This window comes from Schistocerca americana, chromosome X, assembly GCF_021461395.2.
Source record: "Schistocerca americana isolate TAMUIC-IGC-003095 chromosome X, iqSchAmer2.1, whole genome shotgun sequence".
NCBI lineage: Eukaryota > Metazoa > Arthropoda > Insecta > Orthoptera > Acrididae > Schistocerca > Schistocerca americana.
The window spans coordinates 85,501,765-85,523,771 of record NC_060130.1 but is presented as its reverse complement, the minus strand read 5'-3'; the positions used below and the strand labels follow the sequence as shown (position 1 = coordinate 85,523,771).

Below are 22,007 nucleotides of genomic sequence, written 5' to 3'. Positions count from 1 at the left end.
ATGTATGTCAAATCGGTTAATGTGTCGATTCCGTGTTTATAAGCGAACACCATTTACGTTTTAAGTTAGGATGGAAACAGATTTTTGTCAGTACCACTATATTTCTGTTTTTTTTCTAACTTTTGTGTGTTTCGTGTCAGCAAAAATGTAGCCCACGTACACTCGATATTGAGACAGGAAGCTTTCTGTATTCATGGAAGTTTACACACGGTGACTGTAAACTCATAAGAGAATTTCCTCTTCCCTGCAGCAGACAGGCATCGTTGGGTACCGAATCTTAAGCTGGGCCTTTGTTGTGTGTTGAGAATATGAGAAGTGTTAGTAAAGAGAGCTGAAGAACAGGAAGCTATGGTTTTGACAGTTGCGTCAGCAACCGCTTGATTGAACTTCATTGTTTTGGTGTAGAATGGTATTATGGTTGATGGTTAAGGACCACAACAAATGCCCAATGAATGATAGCTGTTGTCAAACAACTGTATGTTCTTTCACACCGAATATTTTGCTCTAGAGTATCGTACTTTTGTGATTATTAAATAAAATATGCATTTTACTATCAGTATCGTAACAAATAACCATTTATCAGGTAGCTCATTTCGTGATTTTACAGAGATTTCGGTGTTTATGTTAGATCACTATTCAAAAAACATATGTTTCTGTTCAATTTGGATCAAGTACGTACAAAGACGAAACAGTTTCGTGCATCATATTTTATGACTTTATATGTGGTTTGTCGTTCTGTAAATAATCAACTGTTATTACGTTAGAGAGCCGGCCGAAGTGGCCGTGCGGTTAAAGGCGCTGCAGTCTGGAACCGCAAGACCGCTACGGTCGCAGGTTCGAATCCTGCCTCGGGCATGGATGTTTGTGATGTCCTTAGGTTAGTTAGGTTTAACTAGTTCTAAGTTCTAGGGGACTAATGACCTCAGCAGTTGAGTCCCATAGTGCTCAGAGCCATTTGAACCATATAACGTTAGACGCTGTTTCTACATCTTTGGTCTTTTGGAGTTATTATTTTTTATGTGAATTGGTGTTGTATAATTACACAGTTGATGTGACTGGAGTATAATTTCCTCATTCATTTTTTCCTTCATCTAATTAGCTTTTTTCGATCCTACTACTGTTAATTATCTGCAGATCTTTGGCCATCAACAGTCATTCATGTTGCAGTTACTGCATAGCTTATAGCTCCTGCTTTCACTGCCATGCTAAACTATGTAACTTTCCTTCTGTACCTCACATTGAACAGAATGGAATTTACTACCATGCTACAGCCAGTTTTTTTGTCTCCAATCAACGAATTCTGTTTATTTTTAATTTTAGCTGCTACTAAACACAAGTAAAGTGAATGCGATGTGCCTTCGTACAGTTGCATGTGTACTATGGGAAGAATGGTGTCCGGATATGTCAGATATAGTCAATAATTGTATTATGTCATCACAAGCAGTTATGCAGATTCGGTTGTGTGTGATGTGCTGAGAACTATGGACTTGCAAATTAAAAAAAAATTAAAATTATTTGCTGTTATGAGGCCAGTCAAATTTCTCACTGATAGCAACTGAAATGGCCATGTGGGACATTGCTGGCTTCATGGGTGGTATGACATGCTGCGGTTCTATTATTATCTAAGGCAACAAATATTATAAGTGGTGGCTGCTTCAGATATGTGTAAATTATAACTTTTCATGGTGAGACATGATACATACACATGCACCACACCCATTCTTCACTGTCCTCGAATTCATCCCAAACATGGATGAGGTGTATGACATTATCAGTTTTAACAAGTATTTGATTATATGATTTCTGAATTGTGTAATTATCATTTGTTTGTCCTCAATGCAAGACATGGGCAATGACATTGATTGCTTGATAATTATGTTGTGGTATGATTCTCCTGTGAATAACCTAGCAGTAAGACTTCTCTCTTGGGACATGTGTATATGAGTTTGTACTTGGCACAGTCAATGTCAGTCCAAGTAGGCAAATAAAAAATCTTACCTTCAACTTGAGGAAAAGTAATAACCCACATTTTTTGTTCTGGCCAAAAAAATTAATCCTGAGGTAACAGGTTGGTAAAATGACAACAAACAACATTAGTCACATGTGTAAAATGTTAAGAAGTTTTATCTCTGGAACAGTTGATGATATTTTATTGCTTTTTTTATTTTAAAAATAACAATTCTGTGACTAAAATGACATTCTTGGTTTGGAAATGTGTGTCAGATATTTTCCACTGTTATTTCAGTAGAATTTTTTAAAAAAATCCAACATATTGAAATCTTGTGAAATATATGCACTAGCCTAATTCTAAAATATACCGTTTCCAAACAATAGAATTTTTGTATAGTCAACTTAGTACTGGAAGTGAGAAGTGACAGATGCGTTGCTGCCTTGCAGCTGGTAATCCAAATCTGGCAGCTAGTCTTTGCGGTAGCATGAAATTTGCAAGGATTCTGTTCAATTCACAGATGATGTCTATAACCTCTACAATCCACCAATGACAGTCACACAAACAGACTATAAACATTTCTCTTTGTTCTCAATCTGAATATTTGTGTACTGTTTCTGAAATCTTGTTTGGATGAGTGAAGTTTCTTCTTTCTTGCTACTTAAAGTCTGTGCAAGACACATTCATCTATTAATTTTAATCCAGATATGTGTCTTTAGAATTCATTGTGGGCTGGAAAGATAGTTGGGATGACACTTACACCTTCCCAGTACCAAAGATACTTTATATCTACTTGGTTACTGCAAGCAGTTCTGTGGATTCATCCAGTTGGTAATGATTTTTGAAGTGAGACAATGCTTGTGATGAGCCGTGTTCTCTATTGTCACTTATAGCTGCATCTCTTTTTGTCATGTTTTGAAAATATTTCATTCTTGTAAAAACCGAAACTTTAGTCATTAATCCAGTCCTAACATCATACTTCCTACAATAGAATCACAAACCAGTTCTCACAGAATTGCAGTGAAGCACTAAACACAGTTGTTTAGAGTCAACAAGTCCCTTCACTTCTGCAATACATTGTTACAATTTCTTCAGATACTGATGTATTAGACCAACTGCTTTCACAGTCCGTTTTCAAAGTTCAGTGATATAGGTCTCCGTAGCAAAAGTATTCTTAATTAATTGCTTATGTAACTTCTGAACAGCCCTTCATTATATTTTTTACACCACACAGCTGTAGGGCAAGTATCCCATTTACAGGGCAGTTGCCACTTTCCTGAAGCAAACAGGTTTCTTGCTCTGTCATGTAGGGTTAACAACCTTACATGGCTAACTGAGGCTCAAATTAGTTCTTCAAAGTTACCACTCACAAGTTCAAACTTTGCGCTATACACAAATAAAGAGACAGCTTGAGGTGGGTATGGAAACATAGTGCTTAAAATTTTGATCTCCCAGTGTAGAAAATTAATGTTCTTCCACGTGTGTGATGAAGGTTTCTCTATCACTGTGGGTCACATATCTTTCCGCTTTCACCGCATTTTCTCTTTTAACTGTTGTAGTGATCATCTTTTTTGTTGGCACTCTGGTGAGAATAGTTCCATTTATGTTCCAGCTAAAATATACATGTGCAATTTGTGGTGTGGTTCCAGGTGTTATACCAAGTTGTTTCCATTTTATGCACTATATTTCCACAGCTGGCTCAACCATCTTCCTTAAGTGCTGCAAGTTTTGCTGTTGTGTACTGTCTGCATAAAATGGATACACCTACCCAGCCGAATACCTGGAAGCTCTCTATTAATCAGTCGTGCCAAGAAAACCTGAGGAACTGTGTGATTTAACTGTATGCTTTGCACAAAAGATGACCATAATAAGGCTTTACTTTTCTGAGAACTCCTCTTGCAGTTCTCATATTTCTTGCACTGTCCACCATGTAGTTAGATGGAGATAGAATGTGATGCAAAATATTTTTGTTTTTAAAGGGGCACCAGGATAACTGTTTGAATATTTTCATTGTAGGATGGACATAATGCAACATCTGAATTGATGTTTGATAAAAATTCGTGACTAGTTGATGAAGCTTCTTTTGGTTAATTTTCTGGAATTTCCACTTATTTTTTGTCAGTTTTGGTGTAGTTGCCTACATCTTCAGTAAAATCTCTGTATTTAATTTCTTAATGAATACACTTCATGACTCCATAACTGACCATAGTTTCTTAACAAGAGGTACGCCAACCCCATAGCTGACTGATTTGGGGAATGTAATTCTTCCTCATCAAACACAAAATCTGCATCGTTTCTTGTCTGCCCACAATCATTGTTGATAATATGTCAATGCACTTCGAACAGAGAAAATGCTCACATGTGGATTTCAAAAGAATTGCTTGAATGAGAATGTTATGTGTATATCAAATGGCTCTGAGCACTATGGGACTTCACATCTGAGGTCATCAGTCCCCTAGAACTTAGAACTACTTAAACCTAACTAACCTAAGGACATCACACACATCCATGCGAACCACACGGCCACACCGGCCGGCCATGTGTACATCGACTCACCAAGTATTACAGGCCTTAAATAATAAAATACCAGCACTTGATTTTTTTTACCAAGGTGTTTGATTGTGTAGAGTGTTACCATCATAGAAAAACTCACATTGTATGGAATTAGTGGCATTACAAACAATTGGTTTGAATCATACATAACGAACAGAATCCAAAAAAGCTGTGCTGAATAATTTGAACAGTGTTGGAAGAAAAGATTCTAGTGATTTTGTGGAGAAGATATGAGACTGACCAAAGTTGCTGCATCTGGGACTAGGCACCAGTATACGTGGCATTGTCAGTGGTTCATCTGGAGAAGATCCTGGTTTGAGAAGTCTTTGTCTGGCCATTTGAGAGGTCGTGTTTATATAAAGCATTATTTTTGCTGTCGTTTGAGTGCTATGTTTGTGTCCCGGCTGACTTTGGTTGGTAAATATGCTTTATCATTTTATTTTTTATTGTACTATATGTGGTGTGTGTGTGTGTGTGTGTGTGTGTGTGTGTGTGTTGTATAGCAAAACTGGTCTTAATGCAATTTTCTGTGATTTTTTGCTAGTTGTTAGTAATTATGTTTTTCTAGTATAGGTAGGTATTGCAGAGTTTGTTTTACTACATTGCTGAGGTCAGGTTTCCAGTATTAGTTATGGGAGTGAGTTTTAGTTTTTAGTGTTGCGGACTTAATTTTAGCTAAGCTGGTCAAGTGAATGGTTATGTACAGGATTTTGTGAATTGTCTGTGGTTTTGTGGTGTTGTTGATTTCTGTGGCTATAGAGGCCAAGTACTGGGTTTTGGGAGCTGTGTGTGTGTTTATTTAAATAGGGTAAAATTTCCTATACCAGCTTTTTTAAGTTACTGAATGTTTCATTTGCTTGATTTCTTGCATTACTATTTGTTTTGGTATGTCTTCATTATCAGGGTTATGGTATATTTAGTTCGTACTGTCCCGCCCACAACCTCCTAATGCCCATAGTTACCCCAAAAGTTTCATGTTATTTCTGCAGTTAAATTGTTGTTGAGTTACTTGTGTCTATTTACATGGGTAATGATTGATGTCGTGGTCGCCATATTGTATAAGCTTGAACTAGGCTGTCCACCGTCTTGATGACCTCGCAGGGTCAAAGCTGATGGGTGGTTCTGCTATCTTTGGTTTTGCCCGCCAAACACCAGAATTATTTGAATGGCTTCAGATTGTGATAGAAGGTACTGCTACATTCTGAAATTATCTGGACACATACACAATGTCCCAAAGACATTCGATGATTTGTAAGGTTATATCTCAAGATAGATCAGAATCACGTCATAATTTGAGTTATTTCAGCTTTGTTTAATTTACCAATTTTATCTTTTATCACAGTAGTCAAAGAGTTGATTTAAAAGAAAAAATGTTTTGGGTAATTCAAGAACCAGTGTCACGTTTTCTCCTTTTCAAAATATATATTACTCATGAATATAGAGCTGCTGTGAAATTATCAAGCGTTTTTGAGGTGGGTGCTTTTAAGATGATAAAATTATAAAACAACTGCAATAAAGTAATAGACATTGAAGTTGGAATATGGACATTGTTTATAAAATATGTTAAACTGAAAAGTGAAAGCTCTTGTTTTGAAAGAATGGTAGGGCTTTATGGTACTGATCAACAGTAAAAAATATTTAAAAAATTGGATTGAAATTTCTGGAATGAAGAACTGTTACTGAATTTTTTATTAAAATTGAACAGACACAGCACAATAACATGCATTGTTGAAATAAAATAAAAAGTAACAAAATATCTTGAACCATTCTAGAGATAGAGCATTTTAAGATTTTGTCAGAAATAATATGTAGAAAAGTCATTTGGGGGGCAGGGGGTTAGGGTTTCTTTCTTGGTCCTTTGTTTCAAAATATGTTGCTGTGAAGACTAATGTATTTACTTTTCCCTCCTGCAGCAGCTCATCAATTACATTCTTCAGCATCACCTTTCTCAAAGTTTTTGTTCATCACATTATAAAGGTTCATTCTTGAAACACCTCTGAAAAATGTGATTGGGTGTGGCTGTAGTAGACAGAAGTAATTGGCTAAAGACAGATAACACAAAATACGTGATCAATTCCATCTACTTTTTTCACTATTTTAACAGTTGTAGAGGGAAATATTTTATCCTTAAATATTTCTGGCAACATAAGACCACAGAAAAACATATCTTGGACGTGTTATTATCCACCTGTCCCTGTTGCATACAGTTTGTCAGTTGTTACCTGTGGGTCATGAGAGAGTCTATTACAGACATCTCTCTCTCTCATTCAAGTGTTACTTGATTCACCAATCAATTTATATACTGGGTGGTTATAATTAATCTGTTAGAGTTGAGAGTGCTGCAGTGTGGGCTGTATACATAGCAGGATGCTGAAACATTGTTGGTATATTCATTAATCGGTGCACTTGTGTAGTATGTTGGTGGGGGGGGGGGGGGGGGGGGGGAGTTTAACTTTCTGCCACTAGGTGAAACTATGGTGCCATAAGCAGTCAGAATGTGGTGTGGGTGCAGGAGAAAGGGAGGAACAATGAAACACACCATAAATGTGGTTCTGACATTAATTAGGACTAGGACTTGCCCCAAGTTACAACATGTGTTGGGTATGCTCCTCTGACTCAGCAACGTGCTGCATCTGTAACACAGCGTGGTCTACAGTTATACACAGCATATCTGGTGTAATCCCCCCCCCATGAACCATGGACCTTGCCGTTGGTGGGGAGGCTTGCGTGCCTCAGCGATACAGATAGCCGTACCGTAGGTGCAACTACAACGGAGGGGTATCTGTTGAGAGGCCAGACAAACGTGTGGTTCCTGAAGAGGGGCAGCAGCCTTTTCAGTAGATGCAAGGGCAACAGTCTGGATGATTGACTGATCTGGCCTTGTAACAATAACCAAAACGGCCTTGCTGTGCTGGTACTGCGAACGGCTGAAAGCAAGGGGAAACTACAGCCGTAATTTTTCCCGAGGGCATGCAGCTTTACTGTATGATTACATGATGATGACGTCCTCTTGGGTAAAATATTCCGGAGGTAAAATAGTCCCCCATTTGGATCTCCGGGCGGGGACTACTCAAGAGGATGTCGTTATCAGGAGAAAGAAAACTGGCGTTCTACGGATCGGAGCGTGGAATGTCAGATCCCTTAATCGGGCAGGTAGGTTAGAAAATTTAAAAAGGGAAATGGATAGGTTGAAGTTAGATATAGTGAGAATTGGTGAAGTTCGGTGGCAGGAGAACAAGACTTCTGGTCAGGTGACTACAGGGTTATAAAGACAAAATCAAATAGGGTTAATGCAGGAGTAGGTTTAATAATGAATAGGAAAATAGGAATGCGGGTAAGCTACTACAAACAGCATAGTGAACGCATTATTGTGGCCAAGATAGATACGAAGCCCACGCCTACTACAGTAGTACAAGTTTATATGCCAACTAGCTCTGCAGATGACGAAGAAATTGAAGAAATGTATGATGAAATAAAAGAAATTATTCAGATTGTGAAGGGAGACGAAAATTTAATAGTGATGGGTGACTGGAATTCGAGTGTAGGGAAAGGGAGAGAAGGAAACATAGTAGGTGAATATGGATTGGGGGACAGAAATGAAAGAGGAAGCCGCCTGGTAGAATTTTGCACAGAGCACAACATAATCATAACTAACACTTGGTTTAAGAATCATGGAAGAACCCTGGAGATACTAAAAGGTATCAGATAGATTATATAATGGTAGGACAGAGATTTAGGAACCAGGTTTTAAATTGTAAGACATTTCCAGGGGCAGATGTGGACTCTGACCACAATCTATTGGTTATGACCTGTAGATTAAAACTGAAGAAACTGCAAAAAGGTGGGAATTTAAGGAGATGGGACCTGGATAAACTAAAAGAACCAGAGATTGTACAGAGATTCAGGGAGAGCATAAGGGAGCAATTGACAGGAATGGGGGAAATAAATACAGTAGAAGAAGAATGGGTAGCTTTGAGGGATGAAGTAGTGAAGGCAGCAGAGGATCAAGTAGGTAAGAAGACGAGGGCTAGTAGAAATCCTTGGTAACAGAAGAAATATTGAATTTAATTGGTGAAAGGAGAAAATATAAAAATGCAGTAAGTGAAACAGGCAAAAAGGAATACAAACGTCTCAAAAATGATATCGACAGGAAGTGCAAAATGGCTAAGCAGGGATGGCTAGAGGACAAATGTAAGGATGTAGAGGCCTATCTCACTAGGGGTAAGATAGATACCGCCTACAGGAAAATAAAAGAGACCTTTGGAGATAAGAGAACGACTTGTATGAATATCAAGAGCTAAGACGGAAACCCAGTTCTAAGCAAAGAAGGGAAAGCAGAAAGGTGGAAGGAGTATATAGAGGGTCTATACAAGGGCGATGTACTTGAGGACAATATTATGGAAATGGAAGAGGATGTAGATGAAGATGAAATGGGAGATATGATACTGAGTGAAGAGTTTGACAGAGCACTGAAAGACCTGAGTCGAAACAAGGCCCCCGGAGTAGACAATATTCAATTGGAACTACTGACGGCCGTGGGAGAGCCAGTCCTGACAAAACTCTACCATCTGGTGAGCAAGATGTATGAAACAGGCGAAATACCCTCAGACTTCAAGAAGAATATAATAATTCCAATCCCAAAGAAAGCAGGTGTTGACAGATGTGAAAATTACCGAACTATCAGCTTAATAAGTCACAGCTGCAAAATACTAACACGAATTCTTTACAGACGAATGGAAAAACTAGTAGAAGGCAACCTCGGGGAAGATCAGTTTGGATTCCGTAGAAACACTGGAACACGTGAGGCAATACTGACCCTACGACTTATCTTAGAAGAAAGATTAAGGAAAGGCAAACCTACTTTTCTAGCATTTGTAGACTTAGAGAAAGCTTTTGACAATGTTGACTGGAATACTCTCTTTCAAATTCTAAAGGTGGCAGGGGTAAAATACAGGGAGCGAAAGGCTATTTACAATTTGTACAGAAACCAGATGGCAGTTATAAGAGTCGAGGGACATGAAAGGGAAGCAGTGGTTGGGAAGGGAGTAAGACAGGGTTGTAGCCTCTCCCCTATGTTGTTCAGTCTGTATATTGAGCAAGCAGTAAAGGAAACAAAAGAAAAATTTGGAGTAGGTATTAAAATTCATGGAGAAGAAATAAAAAGTTTGAGGTTCGCCGATGACATTGTAATTCTGTCAGAGACAGCAAAGGACTTGGAAGAGCAGTTGAATGGAATGGACAGTGTCTTGAAAGGAGGATATAAGATGAACATCAACAAAGCAAAACAAGGATAATGGAATGTAGTCTAATTAAGTCGGGTGATGCTGAGGGAATTAGATTAGGAAATGAGGCACTTAAAGTAGTAAAGGAGTTTTGCTATTTGGGGAGCAAAATAACTGGTGATGGTCGAAGTAGAGAGGATATAAAATGTAGGCTGGCAATGGCAAGGAAAGCGTTTCTGAAGAAGAGAAATTTGTTAACATCCAGTATTGATTTAAGTGTCAGGAAGTCTTTTCTGAAAGTATTCGTATGGAGTGTAGCCATGTATGGAAGTGAAACATGGACAATAAATAGTTTGGACAAGAAGAGAATAGAAGCTTTCCAAATGTGGTGCTACAGAAGAATGCTGAAGATTAGATGGGTAGATCACATAACTAATGAGGAAGTATTGAATAGGATTGGGGAGAAGAGAAGTTTGTGGCACAACTTGACCAGAAGAAGGGATCGGTTGGTAGGACATGTTCTGAGGCATCAAGGGATCACCAATTTAGTATTGGAGGGCAGCGTGGAGGGTAAAAATCGTAGAGGGAGACCAAGAGATGAATACACTAAGCAGATTCAGAAGGATGTAGGTTGCAGTAGGTACTGGGAGATGAAGAGGCTTGCACAGGATAGAGTAGCATGGAGAGCTGTATCAAACCAGTCTCAGGACTGAAGACCACAACTAACTAACTAACAACTGGTGTAATTGAAGTGATATGTCGTTATATGCTATCCTTCAGATCAGGAAAAGCCCAGATACATCCCTGACAGATGGGATCTTTCGGATATCCTCGCAACCGGAGTTCAATTGGATTTAGGTCAGGTGATCTGGAAGGCCACAAATCTTGAAATTGCCTAGAGATGATGCAATCATTACTGAAGGTTTCTGGAAGCAAATCTTTCACCTGACATGTGGTATCACCCCATCTTGCATGATAATAGTGGTGCTGATAGTTTTGTTCTTCAAAGCTGAAATCACATGCTGCACAAGAGGTTCTTGTAATGCACAGATGTCACTGTACACCCATCAGGTCTGTCATATCCTGAAGAGAGGCAGATCTAGAAGTAAAGGAGCGTGTGAAACTACACACCCCAGTCACATAAGCTGAGTACAGTGCGTGTTCCTGCACAACTAGTGGTGTAGTAGAACCCCATATGCCACAATTTTGTGCACTTGTGTCTCTGTGCAGAGTAAAATGTTCCTCATCTGTCCAAAGTATATTCCCAGGCCACATGTCATCCATTTCCGTGCTTGTAGCCTATCTTGTTGGGGCTTCATTTGGTGCACTTTCTAAATCTGCTAGTGATAACAACGTAAAATGTGCTGCAAAATCTTTTAAACTGTTGACCAGAGGAGAGAGAATTCCTGTGACACAACTCAAGCACTGGCTTCAGAGTTTGAGGCATGTGCTGCACAGTTGGCTGTAGATACAGCTACTTCATCACCATCTGTCATGGGAATGGGCTGCCTCTTTCTCCCTGCTGCATCACCTAATTCACCTGTTTCTTCAGATTTTTTGATCATATTCTTTAGCCCATTTTCACAGCTGTTTCTGTTGGCAACATTCCTGCAATGAAGTCCTGCTATTGCTGACATTCTGCTAAAACATGTTACCAGCATGCACAGTCTTAACCCTTGACACCAACAGTCAATCCACAAAAGTAATCGACACATGTTGCGAGTGACAGACAGCATACTGATGTCAAAACAGGGATAATTTCACAGTCTGACTGCTTACAGCACTGTAGTTTCACCTGGTGACAGAAAGTGTAACTATTAAATTCTTAAGCATTCTCCACGAGTGCACTGATTAATGAACATATCTATAACATTGCAGCATTCCACGATGTAAACACCTCGCACTGCAGCACTCAGAACATCATCAGTTTTATTGTAACCACCTGGTATTGTAATTTTTCATCAGGGACCATATTATATTCCGAGTGTGTCATCTTCGGCAACAGTAGGGATGTCAGTGGCATTACTTCACAAGTAATAAAGTTCATGTATATATTGCACTGGTAGATTGTTTTGATAGATAGTTAAATAGAACCATCGAAATCAGTGTTCCTGAATGTATTTCTATATTTATGCTGTGTCCCATATGACAAACTGTCATATGAGGACTCTTGTCTCTTTCTATAGTTCAGTGTTGAATGTGCAGGAAATACTCTCTCCAATAATGAAAGACATGAAAAACTTAAAGATAAACTAGGTCCTGTATTTATGTTGAGACAAAAAAATTGTCAACATTTGTTCTCTGGACCATTTGTGGCATTACTGAGCTTGCTCAGGAATTATGAACTCTGAATTGCCCTTTATTGCCTGATATTCTCATGGAATCAAAATGTTGTTGTTGTGGTCTTCAGTCCTGCGACTGGTTTGATGCAGCTCTCCATGCTACTCTATCCTGTGCAAGCTCCTTCATCTCCCAGTACCTACTGCAACCTACATCCTTCTGAATCTGCTTAGTGTATTCATCTCTTGGTCTCCCTCTACGATTCTTACCCTCCACACTGCCCTCCAATGCTAAATTTGTGATCCCTTGATGCCTCAGGAAATGTCCTACCAACCGATCCCTTCTTCTACTCAAGTTGTGCCACAAACTTCTCTTCTCCCCAATCCTATTCAGTACGTCCTCATTAGTCATGTGATCTAACCATCTAATCTTCAGCATTCTTCTGTAGCACCACATTTGGAAAGCTTCTATTCTCTTCTTGTCCAAACTATTTATCGTCCATGTTTCGCTTCCATACGTGGCTACACTCCATACAAATACATTCAGAAACGGCTTCCTGACACTTAAATCTAAACTCGATGTTATCAAATTTCTCTTCTTCAGAAACGCTTTCCTTTCCATTGCCAGTCTACATTTTATATCCTCTCTACTTCTACCATCATCAGTTATTTTGCTCCCCAAATAGCAAAACTCCTTTACTACTTTAAGTGCCTCATTTCCTAATCTAATTCCCTCAGCATCACCCGACTTAATTAGACTACATTCCATTATCCTTGTTTTGCTTTTGTTGATGTTCATCTTACACCCTCCTTTCAAGACACTGTCCATTCCGTTCAACTGCTCTTCCAAGTCCTTTGCTGTCTCTGACAGAATTACAATGTCATCGGCGAACCTCAAAGTTTTTATTTCTTCTCCCTGGATTTTAATACCTACTCCAAATTTTTCTTTTGTTTCCTTTACTGCTTGCTCAATATACAGATTGAATAACATAGGGGAGAGGCTACAACCCTGTCTCACTCCTTTCCCATCCACTGCTTCCCTTTCATGCCCCTTGACTCTTATAACTGCCGTCTGGTTTCTGTACAAATTGTAAATATCCTTTCGCTCCCTGTATTTTACCCCTGCCACCTTCAGAATTTGAAAGAGAGTATTCCAGTCAGTGATGTCAAAAGGTTTCTCTAAGTCTACAAATGCTAGAAATGTAGGTTTGCCTTTCCTTAATCTAGCTTCTAAGATAAGTTGTAGGGTCAGTATTGCCTCACGTGTTCCAACATTTCTATGGAATCCAAACTGATCTTCTCCGAGGTCGGGCTTCTACTAGTTTTTCCATTTGTCTGTAAAGAATTCGCGTTAGTATTTTGCAACCGTGACTTATTAAACTGATAGTTTGGTAAATTTCACATCTGTCAACACCTGCTTTCTTTGGGATTTGAATTATTATATTCCTCTTGAAGTCTGAGGGTATTTCGCCTGTCTCATACATCTTGCTCACCAGATGGTAGAGTTTTGTCAGGACTGGCTCTCCCAAGACTGTCAGTAGTTCTAATGGAATGTTGTCTACTCCCGGGGCCTTGTTTCGACTCAGGTCTTTCAGTGCTCTGTCAAACTCTTCACACAGTATCGTATCTCCCAATTCATCTTCATCTACATCCTCTTCCATTTCCATAATATTGTCCTCAAGTACACCTCCCTTGTATAGACCCTCTATATACTCCTTCCACCTTTCTGCTTTCCCTTCTTTGCTTAGAACTGGGTTTCCATCTGAGCTCTTGATATTCGTGCAAGTGGTTCTCTTTTCTCCAAAGGTCTCTTTAATTTTCCTGTAGGCAGTATCTATCTTACCCCTAATGAGATAAGCCTCTACGTCCTTACATTTGTCCTCTAGCCATGCCTGCTTAGCCATTTTGCACTTCCTGTCGATATCATTTTTGAGACGTTTGTATTCGTTTTTGCCTGCTTCATTTACTGCATTTTTATATTTTCTCCTTTCATCAATTAAATTCAATATTTCTTCTGTTACCCAAGGATTTCTACCAGCCCTCGTCTTTTTACCTACTTGATCCTCTGCTGCCTTCACTACTTCATCCCTCAGAGCTACCCATTCTTCTTCTACTGTATTTCTTTCCCCCATTCATGTCAATTGCTCCCTTATGCTCTCCCTGAAACTCTGTACAACCTCTGGTTTACTCAGTTTATTCAGGTCCCATCTCCTTAAATTCCCACCTTTTTGCAATTTCTTCAGTTTTAATCTACAGTTCTTAACCAATAGATTGTGGGCAGAGTCCACATCTGCCCCTGGAAATGTCTTACAATTTAAAACCTGGTTCCTAAATCTCTGTCTTACCATTATATAATCTATCTGATACCTGTCAGTATCTCCAGGCTTCTTCCATGTATACAACCTTCTTTTATGATTCTTGAACCAAGTGTTAGCTATGATTAAGTTATGCTCTGTGCAAAATTCTACCAGGTGGCTTCCTCTTTCATTTCTTAGCCCCAATCCATATTCACCTAATATGTTTCCTTCTCTTCCTTTTACTACTCTTGAATTCCAGTCACCCATGACTATTAAACTTTCATCTCCCTTTACTACCTGAATAATTTCTTTTATCTCATCATACATTTCTTCAATTTCTTCGTCATCTGCAGAGCTAGTCGGCTTATAAACTTGTACTACTGTAGCAGGCGTGGGCTTCGTGTCTATCTTGGCCACTATAATACGTTCACTGTGTTTGTTTGTAGTACCTTACCCACACTCCTATTTTTTTTATTCATTATTAAATCTACTCCTGCATTACCCCCATTTGATTTTGTATTTATAACCCTGTATTCACCTGACCAGAAGTCTTGTTCCTCCTGCCACTGAACTTCACTAATTCCCACTATATCTAACTTTAACGTATCCATTTCCCTTTTTAAATTTTCTAACCTACCTGCTCGATTAAGGGATCTGACATTCCACGCTCCGATCCGTAGAACGCCAGTTTTCTTTCTCCTGATAACTTTTGTGGACTGGCCAGACAGCAAATCCACTATGACCAGTAGCCGAAAGGCACGCGTTAAGCTCACGCAGGCTGGCGTGAGGTCTAGAACTGGACAATGTCTTGAGACTAGAAAAAAAGGTACGTAGCTTCTGTAATACTTAACTTTAATCCATAATTGGTGAACATCGGTCTGACGGTACATGCATCACAAGATAAATAGCAATTGATAATGGCGCCTTGCTAGGTCGTAGCAAATGACGTAGCTGAAGGCTATGCTAACTATCGTCTCTGCAAATGAGAGCGAAATTTGTCAGTGAACCATCGCTAGCAAAGTCGGCTGTACAACTGGGGCGAGTGCTAGGAAGTCTCTCTAGACCTGCCGTGTGGCGGCGCTCGGTCTGCAATCACTGATAGTGGCGACACGCAGGTCCGACGTATACTAACGGACCGCGGCCGATTTAAAGGCTACCACCTATCAAGTGTGGTGTCTGGCGGTGACACCACAATAGCGACGTCCTCTGGAGTAGTCCCCGCCCGGAGATCCGAATGGGGGACTATTTTACCTCCGGAATATTTTACCCAAGAGGACGCCATCATCATTTAACCGTACAGTAAAGCTGCATGCCCTCGGGAAAAATTACGGCTCTAGTGTCCTCTCGCTTTCAGCCATTCGCAGTACCAGCACAGCGAGTCCGTTTTGGTTAGTATTACAAGGCCAGATCAGTCAATCATCCAGACTGTTGCCCCTGCAACTACTGAAAAGGCTGCTGCCCCTCTTCAGGAACCACTCGTTTGTCTGGCCTCTCAACAGATACCCCTCCATTGTGGTTGCACCTATGGTACGGCTATCTGTACCGTTGAGGCACGCAAGCCTCCCCACCAACGGCAAGGTCCATGATTCAAGTGGGTGGGGGGGGGGGGGGAGGGGGAATAATATCTATTAATTAACAAACCTGGCAACTTGATTGGGATGCTGGGCAGTTAACTGAACATATTGAGCCAAAGTATTTGATTATTGCGAAAATGCCACCTGAAGTAGTGTAAGATAATACAAGCAGAATGTATATCTCTTTTCAGAATGAATTTTTAATTTTGATAACATATCATTGTTTTAGGAGTTGTTTTATGCACACAAGGAACTTTGTGCACAGTATGGTAGAAACTCTTAAATCCACGAGAAGTGGTTGCTGCCTCCAATCAGGCCACTTTACTTTTGTGTTCAAAGTGTCTTTCTGTTTAATAGTTGTGAGATTGTGGATAAGTCACTGTGGTGTACCTCTCTTCCCATGGTTGCTGGTAGCATTTTGGAACTCATAAGTGATTCCTTTCACTGATTTAACACTATTTTTTAACTACCACCCTTCACAGTGCTTGATGATGCTCCCTGCCCATCAACATGTGAGATCTGCCTGGGTTTGGTGTAGTTATAGTTGTTCCTTCATTCTTCTACTTTAGTTGACTTGGGTAGCTTTAGGAGGCTTATTACTCAGGTGACATCCATTGACAAGTAGATGTTCCAAGTCACTGAGCTAACCTGACATACCCATTCTGCTGTTACTGTTTCTCTGAGACAAACCTTCAGTTTGAAAAAGAAATCAAAAAACATAATTCCAGCTTATTACATCAGCATAAACAGCCATTGGTTAAGAATTTTCAACTGTCAGCAGATATTTTAACTCCACCCAATTTTAACTCAGACAATGTGAAATGTCAGCTATCTTTATTGCATCAAAATATTCGAGGACTGAGAAATAAAATTAATGAATTAACTATATGCATAGATGAATTAGAGTCTTCAAACCCAGCTGACATAATCTGCCTCTCTGAACATCATGTGACCACTGGTATAGAACTTTTAAGTGTTACAGGGTTTAGGTTAGCATCTCACTTTTGTAGATCAGAAATGGAGAAAGGAGGAGTTGCCACATTCATCAGGAACTGTCATAAATTTAAGAACATAGACATTCATAAATTTTGCCTAGAACAGCATATGGAAGCATGTGCAACAGAATTAGATTTTCACAAAAAATCTTTCATAATATTAAGTGTATATCGAGCACCTGCAGGTAACTTTAATCTGTTTGTAAACCACCTTGAAGCTGTACTGGCCCATTTAATAACCAAAAACAAAGAAATAGTGGTTGCTGGTGATTTCAATGTAGATTTCCTTAAAGACTCTCCGAATAAGAACTTATTTGAGTTAGTAACACTATCATTCAACTTAATTCCCACAGTAAAGTTCCCCACTAGGATAGCCACTTGCTCACAAACAGCCATTGATAATATCTTTATAGAAAAGTCCAATGAACAAAATTATATTACAAAACCAATAGCCAATGGCCTCTCAGACCATGACATGCAGTTCCTTCTGTTAAATGTTAATACTGAACAGGATATAAAATCTGTTAAATCTGAGCTCAAGAGGGTAATCAGTAAGCCAAAAATTGATTATTTTAGGACACTCCTCAGAGACATTCACTGGACTGATGTTTACAGTGCTCATGGCATGAATGAAAAATATAACATTTTTGCTAATAAAGTGCTTACCTTATTTGAACACTGCTTTCCCCCAAAACTTACCAAGGTTAGAGGAAAATCTACAAAGAAGCCATGGATTAATCGAGGAATAAGGGTATCTTGTAAAACAAAAAGAAAACTGTATCTGTCAATCCGAAACATTTCCAATGTTGATGCTATAGCACATTATAAGAAATACTGCAAAATATTAAAGACTGTAATATGGATGTCAAAGCAAATATATTACAAGGAAAAGATAGTCATATCAGATAGCAAAATAAAGACAATATGGGATATAGTGAAGGAGGAGACCGGTAGGACCAGACATGAAGAGGAACAAATAGCATTAAGAGTAAATGATACATTGGTGACAGATGTGTATAGTGTGGCAGAACTTTTTAACAAACATTTTATAACTGTTACTGAAAAGATGGGGTTGTCAGGTTCGGTAGATGCTGCTATGGATTACCTTAGACCAGACATTTCAAGTAATTTCCATAATATGAATTTGACCCTCACTACCCCAACAGAAATAATGTCCATCATAAAATCTTTAAAATCAAAAACATCTAGTGGGTATGATGAAATATCAACAAAGTTAATTAAAGAATGTGATTCTGAGCTAAGTAACATATTAAGCTATCTGTGTAACCAGTCGTTTATCAGTGGAATATTTCCTGAATGGCTGAAATATGCTGAAGTTAAGCCACTGTTTAAGAAGGGAGATAAAGAAATAGCATCAAATTTCCGTCCAATTTCACTGTTACCAGCATTCTCAAAAATTTTCGAAAAAGTAATGTACCGTCGTCTTTATAACCATCTTATCTCAAATAACATACTGTCAAAGTCACAGTTTGGATTTCTAAAAGGTTCTGATATTGAGAAGGCTATCTTCACTTACAGTGAAAATGTGCTTAATTCATTAGACAAAAAATTGCAGGCAACTGGTATATTTTGTGATCTATCAAAGGCATTTGACTGTGTAAATCACAATATCCTTTTAAGTAAACTAGAATATTATAGTGTAACAGGAAATGCTGCAAAATGGTTCAAATCTTATATCTCTGGCAGGAAACAAAGGGTGTTATTAGGAAAGAGCTTGATACATGTCTATCAGGCATCATCCAACTGGGAACTAATTTCATGTGGGGTCCCACAAGGTTCCATTTTGGGGCCCTTACTTTTTCTTGTGTATATCAATGACCTTTCATCAGTAACATTACCAGATGCCAAGTTTGTTTTGTTTGCCGATGATACAAACATTGCAATAAATAGCAAATCAAGTGTAGTCTTAGAAAGATCAGCCAATAAAATATTTGTGGACATTAATCACTGATTCCTAGCCAATTCTTTGTCACTAAACTTTGAAAAAACACACTACATGCAGTTCAGAACTTGTAAGGGGTGTCCCAAGAGTATATGTCTAACATATGATGACAAGAAGATAGAAGAAGTGGACAGTGTTAAATTCTTGGGATTACAGCTTGATAATAAATTCAATTGGGAGGAGCACACCACAGAACTGCTGAAGCGTCTTAACAAATCTCTGTTTGCAATGCGAATTTTGTCAGACGTAGGGGATATAAAAATGAAAAAGCTGGCATACTATGCTTACTTTCATTCCATAATGTCATATGGGATTATTTTTTGGGGTAATTCATCAAGCCAAGCTAAAGTTTTTCGGGCACAAAAACGTGCAGTAAGAATTATATGTGGTGTGAACTCAAGAACATCCTGCAGAAGCCTGTTTAGGGAACTAGGGATACTAACTACAGCTTCCCAGTATATTTATTCCTTAATGAAATTTGTCATTAAAAATATATCACTTTTTGAAACCAACAGCTCAATTCATGGAATCAATACTAGAAATAAGAATAATCTTCACAAGAATTTAAAGTCACTTAGTCTTGTACAAAAAGGTGTGCATTATTCAGGAACACACATTTTCAATAACTTGCCAGCAGCCATAAAAAGCTTAACAACCAATGAAATTCAGTTTAAGAGAAGCCTAAAGGATTTATTGGTGGCCAACTCCTTCTACTCCATTGATGAATTTCTTAGTAAAACCAACTGATTTGTATATAAGTACAACATAACTTCTGCACAATTTCAGTGCAGTAATGTGTTCACTGAAAATTTGTGTGTGTGTGTGTGTGTGTGTGTGTGTGTGTGTGTGTGTGTGTGTGTGTGTGTGTGTAAGTATAATCTAACTTCTGCACCATTTCAGTGCAGTAATGTGTTCATTGTAAATAAGTATTACAGTAGTTGTATTACATGTTTATTACCTTATAAATAAATAAAAAACGTTTTTTATTTTAAATTCAGTGCATTAGTATTTGTAAAATGACTCTTAGTGTTCATTAAAAATGACGATCATTCCACTTGGGACCTGTGGAATGGTACATTAGCTTATTTGTTTTAGTTGTAAATATTTGTCATGTATTGTTGTTTTTCTGACATGTTCCACATCCAGGAGGACCTCCTCACTACGGATCAATTGGAATGAAAGTAAATCTAATCTAATCTAAAAACAAGCAACTCTCCATTCATTTGATACAGGCAGATCCACCTCTCATGATGTCACAGGGGTGTCCAGATACTTCTGTTCAATAGTGAATTCATAGTGTAGTTTGTAGTGACAAATTGATCTGTAGAGTAGCTGGAGTGCTAGGTGCTGATTTGTTTAAGATTTAGAGAAGACAATGAATGTGACATAAGTAGTTCAGTTAAAATTACAGAACAGATCCAGCAGTGGGTAAATGACCTTCTGAATATCATCCCTACTTGTCTTTTGTTGTTTGAACATAGTCATAGTAATGCCAGAAATATATGTGTAAATAATGCATTTTGGGAAAATTTAAGCGATACGTGACAATCTTGTGCAAAACTGATTTTGAAATTTGTGGAAACTCGTTTTTGTGGCGGCATTCGTAGCGACAAGCAATTCGCTGTAGAAACGGCTTACGAAGTCACCGCCACACTTTTAATGGCGGGCCGACCGGTCCGCTGGAACAGTGAACAGAAATATGAAAACCCAAACACTCTGATTAAATAAAAGTCGGTACTTATCTTTATTAACGAAGATACAGAAACACAGTAGTGAACTCCGTGTCTACAGAAATCTGTCTAGTTCGAGTCGGAGCGGCTAGGTCAGCGTCGGCTGACGACAAACAACTACTCTGCTGCGATGAACACACAACTGACTAGCAAGTACACAATTCGGTGGCGAGTATACAACTGAGCGGCGAATACAGAACTGTCCTAGCGCTCGCGACTCCAGCGCTTAAGAACCAGAAGCCAGCGGTGGCGCGCGCAGACTTGCGGCGATTTCCTGTCTCGCTGGCGCTGCTTATGCGGACGGCGTCCGGACTTTGATGCTGCCAACCTTTTGGCAGCGGGCTCGGGTGGCATTACTGGCTAGGATATAACACTTGTCATAAAGAATTCTTATTATGAAGCATCTGTTTTCACGAATTTTCTCATTCACTTTCCCAACCAAACCATCATTGAGAAAAGAAGACCATTCACTCTGTGCTTCATTGTGAACATTGGTTCATCTATCATTGAATTGTCTCACCCACTTTCTCACCATTCCATCAGTCATTACATTTTCACCACAAATCTCTACAAGCTGACAATGGATTTTAGCTAGCTTAATGTTCTTTGCATTCAGAAACAATATTACAGAATGCATTTCACTGTCAGTGGACTCGGGGATTGTCTTAAACATTTTCAATGGTCACCAACAAATGGATACACAACACAATCGAGCTGCAATGGCTTCAGTGGAAAGACAGTTAACCAGGGAGATTGGTGTGAATGTGCAGAACTGGTATACCAATGCTGCAGTGGCGGTGATAGAACGTAGTAGCACTTACTTTCTGGACCCACCTTGTTCTTGAATTGAGCAGTGCTCAGAATGAAGAGAAGTGAATAGAAATAAGATTCCTATTTCAGATGTTATTCTTTCAGATTTCTCCACTTGCAAAATGCAGCTGTCCATAGATATCTACCCGCTCATAGCTATCATTTGGGAAGTGTTCGCCCTCCCCCTTTTTTGTGATAGCTCTGCCTTTCTTTCGTAAGTCATTTGTGTAGCTGCTGAATTTGAGCAGTCTTATCATTATTCTTTGTAGGCCTACTGAGGATACTATTTATCTTACATTGGGTTTATTTGAAAAGTGAAATATTTGAAGTAGTGACAGTTGCACATTATCTTGATATATGTGTATTTTATTTTCCTAGTTGGAAAATGCAGTTGTTATGGACTGTAGAGGGGGGTGCTTAATCATATCTTTGTGATGTTTAAAGGAGAAAGTTGTTGTGGATTGCAATGTCCAGATGTTGAATCTGTGCAGCTATTAGTACCTGCAAGGTCACCAACCATGTTATTTTGTCACTTTGTGAGGAACAAATATGGAGGAGCTGCTCAGTAATCTGCACTGCAGACAGTGTTGCAAGTAAATATCTGCAACCAGCTGCAATTGGATGTATTAAAAATCA

At 38.9% G+C, this 22,007-nt stretch overlaps 1 protein-coding gene across 3 annotated transcripts in view; it reads left to right on the top strand.

The window, feature by feature from the left end:
• The window catches only part of LOC124556598 (protein transport protein Sec16A-like), a 233,192-nt gene that overhangs the window by 212 nt on the left and 210,973 nt on the right, over window positions 1–22,007 (top strand). The window lies entirely within an intron of this gene.